The 12,071-nt window shown below is 40.9% G+C and overlaps 1 protein-coding gene across 4 annotated transcripts in view; it reads right to left on the bottom strand.

Annotated features, from left to right (window-relative positions):
* Positions 1-12,071, bottom strand: part of LOC145994673 (sorting nexin-24-like) — a 51,476-nt gene that overhangs the window by 16,258 nt on the left and 23,147 nt on the right. The window contains exon 1 of one of the 4 annotated variants that reach the window (XM_083130808.1): positions 10,863-10,881. The exons of 1 other annotated variant lie outside the window; for it this stretch is intronic. The gene's annotated coding sequence lies outside the window, so the exon portion shown is untranslated. Of the gene's footprint in view, positions 1-1,497; positions 1,516-1,592; positions 1,725-10,862; positions 10,882-12,071 lie in introns of those variants that run through there. 2 more of the 4 variants (XM_083130805.1, XM_083130806.1) reach the window with 2 other exon arrangements.

Genomic DNA, 12,071 nt, shown 5'->3' with positions numbered 1-12,071 from the left:
AGCTGCTCAATGTGGCGACCCTGAAGTTCATTGCAAACAGTGTACCTCCGAAGGATGTTTGCATACACATGCTCAAAAATACCTGGTGTGTGCTGAATCGTGTCTGCTGCAGCCAGAACTCGTGCAACCAGGTCTTGTTCCGACACTACAGGAGTCTCATAAACAAGACTAATCATGTGGCCCCATACGAAAAAGTCAAGAAGAGTTAGATCCAGCGACCATGCTGGCCAAGGAGTTGGTCCGTTGTCGGACATCATGGGAATAGTGTGCTGGTGTGCCATCATGTTGGAACAACATGTGCTTGCGAATGTGCAGCGGCACTTCATCCAAGAACTGCACCAACACTTCTTGCAGGAAGGTCAAGCTACCTCGGACCAGTTAGGCTGCCAGGAAGAAGGTACGGCCCAATCAGACGACCATCGATGATACCAAACCGTTGCTGAAATCCATGAGAATGTATGGCACGAGGATTTTCGTCATCCCAAATGTGCCTGTTCAGACTGATGAAAACATCTTCCCTGGTGAAATGTGCTTCATCCGTAAAAAGAACAAGCCGAAGAAACTCTGGAACTTCCACATGGTGTAGAAACCATGCACAGTAATTGACACTGCCACAAAATCTGCCAGACCCATTGCCTGTAGCCTCTGGGGGTGGTACGGGTGAATATGCCAGATGCTGCTCTGAGACACATTCATGTGACGTGCAATGGCGCAAGTACTCGTCAGTTCGATGAAGGACCTCCTCTTCAATGTCGAAAGTGTGGCATGTCCGTGGAGCACCACAGTCAGCCCTGTTAACTTTGAAGTTACCTGTTTCTCGCAGCCGTTGCTCTAATCGGGCAAAACTGTAATGTGATGTAGTGACACGATGCGGAAAATGCGCTGCATACAGATGTTGCGCAGCTCTGCCATTACGTTCAGCTTAGTCGTAAATTAACAACATGCTGGTGTTCTCGGCAAACCTGTATTCAACTACACTGTATTGTCTTCCGCAACGACTGAATAGAAACTGACGTGAAGGTCGAAGCACACCGGATTGGAAATAGAGGACGTTGGAAGCAGCACACATGACATCACGTGACTGAAGACGTCGCCCTCTATCCATGTGGGTTGCCTACCGTGAAGCGGGAGATGTGAAATTATATGATCTTGTCATATGTGTAGTACCAAAATGGTACGTTTCTGGACATGGGTTCCTTACCAAAACTAAATCTACTAAGTACCCTTTACAATCCCTAGAAGTAATAGGAATTCTGAATCACCCTGTATATCCTTGGGGACAGTGTACTTTGGGCCAGAGCACAAACATATTAAATAAGAAATCTAACCTTTACCTTTACTCGTAACTCCTACGGCAGATTATTTTGTGGTGTTCATACAAGCTGAATGTAGTGAACAAGTATGAACTCAATTCCGTAAGTACTTTCCCGTCATTTCTCCTGTAAATTTGAAGAAATGTGTTTTCACTATATCTAACTGTTACCAATATGAGCTTACTTTTGATCTGCAAACGACTGTTATCAACCAACATCCTTTTCACGAAACACACGAATAATGCTTTAGAACATTCATTTTCGTATAACTGTTCTTACCTATCACTCCCTGATAGTGAAAACTATTCTGAACCACTATCAGCTATAACTTCATGAATAAATTAACAAACAAAAACAACACAAACAAGAACACTAACTCTTGGAGTGTGGGATGGGAGACATCTTACAATTCCAATTTCCAACCCGACATCAGTAATGAGCAATCCTACCTTGAGCACTATCTAGGGGTGTGCGGGACAGATTTGTTTTGGTCGGGACGGGAAATATTCGCTATTTCCCGACAGAGTCGGAAAATTTTCGGGTCGGGAAATGTTCAAAATTTCCTAAAGCTCTGAAAATCTCGAATTCTACACGTGATTTTCACTTTAAGTGATTGTTTTTGTATTTCTGGAATAAGAACTAATAATTTCCGATAAGTTCCAGAAACTTAGAAGGCAGAAAACGTCGAAAATTAACGAATTTGTAAAATGTCCATTCAGTATTTCCCGACTGCTCGGGATCCCTAAAAGTCGGGAAATCATTTCCCGAAGTCGGGATCGGGAAAAAAAATTCTCGTCCCGATCCCGGCCCAGACTTTTCGGGATCCCGCACACCCCTAGTTTTAACGTCGTTTTTCTGCCACTTTTGGTTAATCGTGAGCATGAGGATGAGTGTCGATATGACGAAATTGATGAAGGGACACTCACAAAGAACACCCATGCCGAGGTCGGGATTCGAACCCGGAATGTCTGGCGTCGCACTCGCAGTTCTAACCACTGCGCTATGGAGATCGGTAACTTTTGGAAAGTAGAATCAAAAGTTTTCCATCACAAGAAGTTAACAAAATTACAAATACAACAAAACCTGTAAATTTTAATAAACCTGGAAATTGGGGGGTGACCCTGCCCCCTATGCCCTCAACTTACGCCTGTGACTGAAGAAAACATCGAGGTGGGCCGTGGCTTCAAAATTTTCCAAATTATTCCATTCAAGACCTATAGTTTATCACATTTTAATTTATCTTCGTTGTGTTTAATCACGTAAGTAAAAGAGAACCACACGAAGCAACGGCAATTTACAACATCTAAAGATTTCCTTGACCAGCTAGAGATTCGTAGCAGGTCCTCTATTTCGGAGCGCCGACCTCTGTGGCTGAGTGGTTATCTGAGCGCATTACGACGCCAGGGATCCCGTGTTCGAATCCAAATTTAGTGTACATTGTGAGCGTTCTTTCATCAATTTCATCATATCACTCATCGTAGTGATTAGCCAAAAGCGGCAGCGAAGCGATCTAAAATAATCAAATCAATCTACAACCTTGGTGACAATGAAGTTCGACCAGAAAGGAATACGTCATTAAATGCACAGAGGCATAGGCGGTGGAATGGGTGACCCGCAGAAGTGACGCATGTGTGTAAGAGAAGGCGTGTGAGCACGCGAGAATCGTGATCAGTAGCGTACGCAGGATTTCATCAAGGGGGGTGTTATTTCTAAAACTTTTTTTCCAAATTCACATTACCATTGTTTTATTATACTTTAATGCAATAATAATAATCACAATTAATTAATAATACTTATAAGTAATTAATTATTACTAATAATAGTACTAATACCACTACTACTACTATTAAGTAGTAGAGATCTACATAAATTTAGTATTTATGAAAACAATAAAACGAAATTACTTTCTACTCATTCGATTTTTAGCAAATCCTGGGAGCATGTGTTTGTTTCTTTGTTACGAAATAATTGTCTGGTTAACGAGGTGAGACATTTCAAGGGTGAAGAAGATCCATAAATAGAAGAAAATATATTAAAATAAATTGAAATAATCAAAGTATGGAACTCATCCAAGGAGCAGCGGTGATCTGGTCGGTAGAGCGTCTGACAAGTGACAATCACGCGGGAGATCTGGATTCGATTCCCGAAATTGGTTGGAATTTTTCCGACCTTTTCCCCGCATAAATGTCCCCGATAATTCACATCTGGATTATCTCGCTGTTCTTACCAACAAAACATTTTACAATAGTTGATCTTATTGTCGTTTGAATAATTGTCTAGTCAACAAGGTGAGACATATAAAAAGAGAGACATTCAAACGTGCTGCGGTAAACAATATAATGGGAAGGCGAATTCGTGACTGTATTCTTGTCCGCCTAGCCTTTGTCTATACGTTAGCCTCTCACAACGTACCAATAACTTTATTTAGTTAATTCTCATTGTTCACACACACAAAAACGCATGTTCGTTGAACACTGGCGTACGTAGAGGGATGCTCGATGGTGTTCCAGCCCCTAACGAAATTTTGAGAAAATCAGAATTTTCAAATAAAAATCCGTTAAGAACTTTAAAAAATCAAAATGTGTAAATGCGAAACCTCTTTTAAAGTGAATCCCGATGACCATTTTTGTCTTTGAATACAATTTTAATAGACTGAAAAGCTCCAAAAATACGAAATATTTTATTATGCATCCTGCCCTCCAAAACGAAGCCATGTGTTATCCACATTTACTATTCCAGCCCTCCCGAAAAAAAAAATCCTGCGTACGCCAGTGCATTGAACATTGTTGCAACTGAGATACAAAACAACATTTTTCTCTTTTAAATCATAGTTACCCCAGAAAGGCATCACTCTGAAAGACGCGTGTGTTTGGAATGCTGCGCTTTTCTCCATGCTGCATGGAAATAATAATTCAAATTATTATTATTATTAGTAGTACCGTGCGTTCATTTCGATCTGCAGTCGAGAGATCGGGAGAAGCGTGGCGGGCGGCGCTGACGGAGATGCCGACATTTGCGGCCTGTAATGCCCGCTTATTTTTATAGACATATGCAGACATTTATATAAATATTGCAAAACGATCACTAACCTGTGTTATAACACGCAAAAGTTCTTCTGTAATTCATCCAAGTTCTGCTCTTATATACACAAAAAAATACGCTTTAGAAACGATGTTAAGAGCCACAGATAATAAAACATTTTAATCATAGTTTTGACCAGTAACGTCCTGCTTAAGTTTATATCCTTGAAAGAGTTTTGTGCCGATGGGGATCGTTTGGAGGTTTTGAATGTGCAACACTGTATCAAGATTACGCTGTAGAAGAAACCGTTAAAAGTCAATAGTGTTCGTGAGCTTCCTTGCAATCCGAAATCTCCGAGCTCGAGTTTTTTGTTCCTTCGCGACTAGATGAAGACAGAGTTGTAAATATAGTGGCAAGCAATGTAAACCAAGAGCGTGTTAATTTCGTACTGTGCGCAAGAGTGTTATTCTTGGTTACTTGCAGTTACTTGTTTGTGTTATTGTAGTGTGTATGTGTGACGTGTCAGTGAGACGATTGGAATGCCAGCCGCAAGATTCACGTTAGAACAAAGATTTTTTTATGTATGACACGTACCTACGTGAAAACAAACTCGTGTCGAGACGTGTGTAGGTAATTTGTACAGAAATTCCCATGCTTTTCAACTCCACACAGAGATACGGTTAGACATCTTGTCCTTAAATTACGAGAAACTGTATCGTTAAATTTTAAAACACCTAAGCAAAAACGACGGATTCTAACCGAAGCAAAACTCGATGATATTGGTGCAGCGTTAGAACGTTCTCCAAACAAACCTCTACGCCGTGTTTCACAAGAGGTGGGCGTGTCAAAATCATCGGCACATACAGTCACTAAGCTACTAAAATTAAAACCATACTCTTATAACACAGCGCCACGCTTCTCCCGATCTCTCGGCTGGAGATCGAAATGGACGCACGGTAGTAGCTAGTAGTAGTAGTAGAAGTAGGAATAGTAATATTATTGTCCCAGATCTTTGACTGTGAAAAATTGGCCATTTAATTTTTTTCCCACAGCATTTTTCATAATATTTCACAAGCTCAAGGGGGGGGTTTAAACCCCGTAACCCCCCCTTGCGTACGCCACTGATCGTGATCCCAGCATGTTGCACCCAAGGTCACGTAAAGAACGAAAACGGGGAACTATACGCGTGACATTGAACTTCGACCAGGCACCAGACCCATACGGCAAATTCCAGATAGTGGCGCATTCGACGGAAGCATGACGTCACGGACACGATAAGGGAGTCCGCCGTGTATAAGCGCGTGCTGTGCACCGAGGAACCGCAGTGCATCATCACCATGGCCAGGGGTAAACCTATTGACAACACCGTGAGGAGAAGAGTGGTGGAGTTGCAACGGGATGGACTCAGTGAACGGGAAATAGGGCGCCAACTGAACTTACCCAAGTCAACCGTCCACTGCATCATCAAACACCACCAAAATACGGGTACTACAGAGCCAGGTAAGGCTCCCGGTCGAAAACGCCTGCTGAGCGTGCGTGGTGACCTACGGATATTTAGGCGCTATATCCAGACCAACAATCATGTTTCTGTGGCCGAATTACGACTGTGGACTCGAGAACGCTTTCACATTGAAGTGTCAACCAGAACCATTCGCCGTTACCTACAGTGATGCGGTTACCGAGTGTACAAGGCGAAACGTAAACCCTTCCTTTCCATGTTGAACAATGGCAATCGACTACGGTGGGCACGAATGTACCGGGGATGGACATTTCGGCAGTGGAACAGGGTTTTGTGGACGGACGAATCCATTTTCAATGTTGTGTACGGGAAAATACGGAAAACAGTCATTTGTCGGAAGGAGGAACAGAATGAAGCAAAATGTTATGCACGTCGGGTACAGAAACCTGCGTCAGTGATGGTATGGGGATGCATGACGGCATCTGGGGTTGGCCCACTACACGTCTGTGAGGGCATTGTGAATGCACACGCCTATACACGCATACTGGAGCGGCATCTTCCCACAGTGCGAAGACACCTGTTCCACAGGCGGCGTCTCATCTTTCAACACGACAATGCCAGGCCTCATACAGCGCGGCTGACAAGAGAATGGTTGACTCGCCATCACATGCGAACTCTGCCATGGCCACCATCGAGTCCCGACCTCTCGCCCATTGAGAATGTGTGGCGTGTTCTTAAGCGACGTGTGCAACAGAGGGGACCCACGACAGTGGCTGTTCTTATCGCCTGCCTGCAGGAGGAATGGCACCGCATCGATGTGGAATACCTTGAACGACTTGTCCGCAGCATGCCCCGACGCATTGCCACAGTTATTCGCCGACGGGTCGGCGTCACACCATGGTAAACAGGATCCCCTCTAACAGTGGTCGAACTTCAATGTCACGTGTAGATGGACGAAAATGTTTTATTTTGTGTGGACACCATACATTGCTGCGTTGCAGCGGAAATTTATGTTTTCCTTTGTTCCATGTAGCCTGCTGAATAAAATATGTTCAGCATATGCATGTGTTCTCCTTCTTTCACAACGCACTCCTAATATTTGTGACTGGTCGAACTTCATTGTCACTAAGGTTGTAATATCGGAGCACTGCGTTAATTGCTGGCCAAAGGAAGTTTAGCCTTATCGTGAAATTTATTACAGCTTTCGCCAACTAAAAACCCTATAGTCATTATGCATTTTATGATGTAATATAAAGCTATAAACAATTTTGGCAAAGTAGATGTTACTATTTACACGATTAAAATAATAAAAGTGGGTCGATCATCTTCGAAATGTAAGTGACACCTAAAAATGCTGTAAATTGTATGAGGAGTTTTTTTCTAAAAAATATTTATTTATAATTCCTCCAGAACAACAGAAGAAGCCAATTTAAACTGGAAAGAAACAATAACGTAATAATAAGTCAACTGAAACAAACAAAACAATAACACGCGCAAGATTACAAAAAGCTCCAAATTATGAATACATTTCCCCGTATTGTGTGACGGCAAAAAATAGCCTACGTGCTGATATCCCATAAAATCAAAACCAATCAATTATTTAGACATTATGTACAATTCTCTGTAAGTTCGTAACAAATGTTGATTGATTGATTTGGTTTAAATTTCTTCGCATTTCTGTCACTTTTGGCGAATCGCCAAGATGGTGATGAGTGATGATATGATGAAATTGATGAAGAGACAATTATAAAGAATACCGCCCCATGCCTACGACGGAATTCGAACCTCGGACCGCAGCGTATTAGCGCGCTGCGCTAACCACTTCGCCACGGAGGCCAGCACATATGTCGAGTAAGAGCTGATAATATCTATTTGGCTGGCAGGGCTAGATACAAGGTTCAGTAGTTCCTAGCCTAGGGCCGCAAGAAATTTAGGGTGGTAATGTTGTTACCGGGCATTTCCTTTTGCTTATTTTATTTTCGCATCTGGTTATTTTTGTGAATACTGAATAGTTGTATTGGCGGTGAGTTTTATGTTTAATTGTGGAAATGATACATTGAGAGAAAAGAATGTGAGTGAGTGTCCAGAGTTCAAATCTCGGCCTGGACATTGGCGTCCCTTGTGTCTCTTCATCACTTTCATTATATCATTACTCATCCTCACCTTTGAGTTTAGCCGAAAGTGGCAGAAAATAAAAATATAATAAACCAAATTTTAAAAAACGGGGGCTGCACCGATATCGATGTCGATACTCTCACCGATTCCCACCGATACCGATATTTGAAAATTGTAACAATTAAAAGTTGCAAAAAATATTACGATTAATATTAGCGGGTGAGTACTCCATTCCAATGAAAAGTATCAGGTTACCAGAGTTGTTTCAAAATATTCAGAATTACATGAGAATGTTAAATGCCTGTTATGTAGTCACTAAACGAAGTTTTCACACAATATTGGTGCAAAGTAAATGGAAGCTTCGAATATTGCATAATTTGCAGTATAATTGGACTCCGCAAAAGTGTTGTTTAGCATATTTGAGGACCCAGTGAAAGACCAAAATACCGTAAAAGCAGTGGCGTGCCCAGGATTTTCGAAAGGAGGGGGTTAGGTATATATTTTTTAGTAGTCAGCCCTCATTTGCCATCTTTTCCTGCATTTGATGTTCTATTCTTTAGGAATAGCTACTGGGCCAAACGGGGGGGGGGGGTAATAACACCCACCAACCCCCCCCCCCCGGGCACGCCACTGCGTAAAAGTACCGGCTGGTATCGGTAAATAACATCCCACTGATACTTTCCGATAGCGATGCATAGGCATCATTATCGGTTCAGCCCTAAAAAAAAATACTATTGCTATATGTACCAGAAATAGTTTTTTGAAAACAGAAAGATCTTTCATAAAAATAGTTTTTTGTTCATGTTTTCAAAATTATTTCTGTTTTGGTTATCCCATTAGCAGTTGTTAACTACAGATCGTGCTATAAAAACCATTTAGAATTAAAATCATAGCCATGTGTTCTTATTCTCTTGTACTTTACAGACCAGTGTTTTACGTATTAAGGGTTCAATAAATGAGGGGAGAATATGAAAATTATGTTATCATCCGTGGCATAACTGCAACGCTATCTTATGCAGTGATGAGACGAGACAATCTCGAGTCTCTAGATAAATACTTTATTACATACAAACATGACACACCGTGTATCGCAGCACAAATTTTCACAAAGGTGCCATTTCGATTTACGCCTTGTTTTTCAGCGATATACGAATCCTCGAAAAACGGAATTTTACCCTGAGACCAGGCCCGTAGATGGCTTCAGCCCCCCCAACCGCCCCGGCTACTTGCCTGTCTGAGACCCGAGTTGAAACAACGCAACACGGCTCACAATAGCCACCAATGCACTAATTTTGTAATTTCTAAAAATAATAATAATAATAAAAAATTGTAAGGCCTCCCCGATGGCGTAGTGGTAGAGTTGTTGCCTTGTAATCAAGGGGTCCCGGGTTCGATACCCGGTGGAGGCTCGTAGTGGTTCCAGGGGCGGATCCAGAATTCAGTTTTGGCGGGGCACCAATTTCTAAAAGTGTACACATAAATACTAATGAAGATTATAGTACTACTTTAAATTAAAAGTTTACCATGGTGAAACAAGTCTTTTATACTTTAATATTTCTTTAAGTTAAAGTACCAATTCCAGTCATCTGTAGGCTAAGTTATTAAGAACAAATAGCTATATTTAAAAATTACATTGTAAAAAAAACATTAAAAATAGCGTATTCCTCGCGAACACAGAAACGCACAAGTTACAGAAGTATTTTCATATTATAAGCAGTCTGTTTTACTTAATTTCTTAATTCTTTTTTGCTTTATAATTAGTTTAATGTAGCACCTGAGTCCTTTTCAGTAACATGCATGATACATGATAAAGCTGCTAGTAATTTGGACACCAGTTTAACTTTTCAATCATCAAATAATTGGAACTTACTAAAGACATTTAACTCATCCTACAAATACTGTAGCTGTAGTTTTCGTGAATGTTTCTTTGCAAATATGTCAATAATCTTCTCTGGTTTCACTTGGTATTTGTCTTTATGGATGTTCCGGAGAGCCAAACCATTCAATCGTTCATTTACACTCGACAATTCACCAGCTGGACGTGACAGACAGGTAAAACTGACTTCTCACTCATAACAATGAACCGCAGTTAGGAAAGATTTTCAAATACGTAAAAATAAATGTAACACCTAATGCACAGGGGTAGCCAGCCTACTCCTACTTAGGTAAGACATTAGCTAAAACGCTGACAAGAACTTTTCTTCTATATTCAGCTGTTTCTTAAAAATAAATAAACAATGTAGACAGTTTGCATTGTTTGAAAACATTGTTGAATAAGTGGGAGCTTAGTTTTGATCGAACGACCTGCATATACTAGTGTTGGGTAGGATAATCCGCTTTAAACCTTATTTTCACGCCCTTTCATTCTTTCATGACGGAACAAAAAACAGGGAGAAACTTTACAAACGATTTATGAAAGAAACATAGTCGATGTTCGAGAGGCACCAACTTTCAACGGCATACGGGGGCACCAACTTTCAACAATGTTCGGGGACACACATTTCCAATGGTGTATGGGGGCACCAACTTTCAACAATGCACAGGGGACACCAACTTCAAATGATGTTCGGCACTCAGCAATTTTTAACGATATACAGGGTGCACCACTTTTCAAAAGTGTACACATAATTAATATTTTTTTTAATAATTTTGAAAATTACATATTACGAGTATAATTTGCTCGAGCATTTGGAGGGTACGTGCCCCTATGACCCTCTGGATCCGCCACTGAGCAGTTTGGATCCCACTTTAAACCTGTAGGTCCAGTCCCGCTTAGCCTTACCAATCAATCAAAAAAATATGTATGACTTATCTATGAATAATCGGGTAGATATGAAGAACACGCAGAGTAAAGTAAATTTGGCTTAGGTAAATAAATGACTCGAACACTAACTCTCGGTCTCGGTACAATCCCTATTTTATTTCTATACGTATAAACTACATTTGATACTTACACATGTACGAAATTTGTGCCAATTGAGTTGTGGTACTGCAAGATATCTAGAACTTTGTAGCTTTGCAAGCCGCATGTGGAATGTGTCCTCTTCAGTTTATCAGTCATGCATGATGATCGACAGAATTTCGCAGCAACACGTTTGACAGGTGCCTGTGGTTTAGTAACACTTGCTGTGACTTGCACAATCTTGGGAATTATCTATCCGGGCGCATAAAACACGGCAGTTCTGACGCTGCGTTAACATCAATCGAATAAGGCAACTTGCAGCTGATAGTAAATATATGAACGGTCGCATTCAAAACCCCCATTGACGTGTTCAGTTTGACGTTCTGGGCAGGTGAGGTTCTCATACTTGTTGAGAACCTCAGCTCACCGTTCACATATCACATTATGCCACGAGATGCATCTTTACACATCATTTAAAGAAAATTAGTCAAAATGAATTTGTTGGCATAAAAAGTCATTTACGTTACCAGCTTGTACGGTTTTGAAATAAAAAATACAAATGATTATCAATTTGTTTTATTTTACTTCGCTTTAATGCCACTTTTGGATAGTCGTGAAGATGAGGATGAGGATATGATGAAATTGATTAAGGGACACTAAAAAAGAACATCCATAGCCAGGCCGGGATTCGAACATGTGACCCCTGGCTCCGTAGCGCGCTGTTCGACCCATTCCGCCACGCAGGTCGGCTCAACAAATATACGAATAAATAAAATTAGAGAACTGTACACGAAAAAATTGGTGTGAGATATGCATGAGATATGAGTTGTGTCCCATAAAAAAACTGTTATTGTATTGAAAATTTGGGGTAACTGTATTATCTATGTAATGTTGCGCTTCATGGTACATTGTAACTTGATTGTTTAATAGACAGAGTCGAAATCTCCAAGGCGTCCCGACGTACAGTTTGAAAACTCATAAATAAACTGGAATACACATTTTCGGGGTTGGCATTAAGAGGGCTCTGACCCCCGACACATTCCAAGCACCCTTACCTTTTCAGAGGTTTACAGGATATTTTACTTCGAAATATTAAAACCTTAATATTACTAGTAGAGATTTGACACCAAGCACTCAAAGAAAGGGAATAAAGAGAGAGAGCGATAAAAGAGGGGAATATAGAGAGGTAGATAAAGATGGAGAGAGAGAGAGAGAGAGAGAGAAACCGAGATACAGAAAGAGCACACACACACACATACAC

The sequence above is a fragment of the Lepisma saccharinum genome, chromosome 11 (genome assembly GCF_977018435.1).
Source record: "Lepisma saccharinum chromosome 11, izLepSacc3.1, whole genome shotgun sequence".
In the NCBI taxonomy this organism is placed as follows: domain Eukaryota; kingdom Metazoa; phylum Arthropoda; class Insecta; order Zygentoma; family Lepismatidae; genus Lepisma; species Lepisma saccharinum.
The sequence above is the reverse complement of the archived record's forward strand: the minus strand, read 5'-3'. Positions and strand labels throughout refer to the sequence as shown.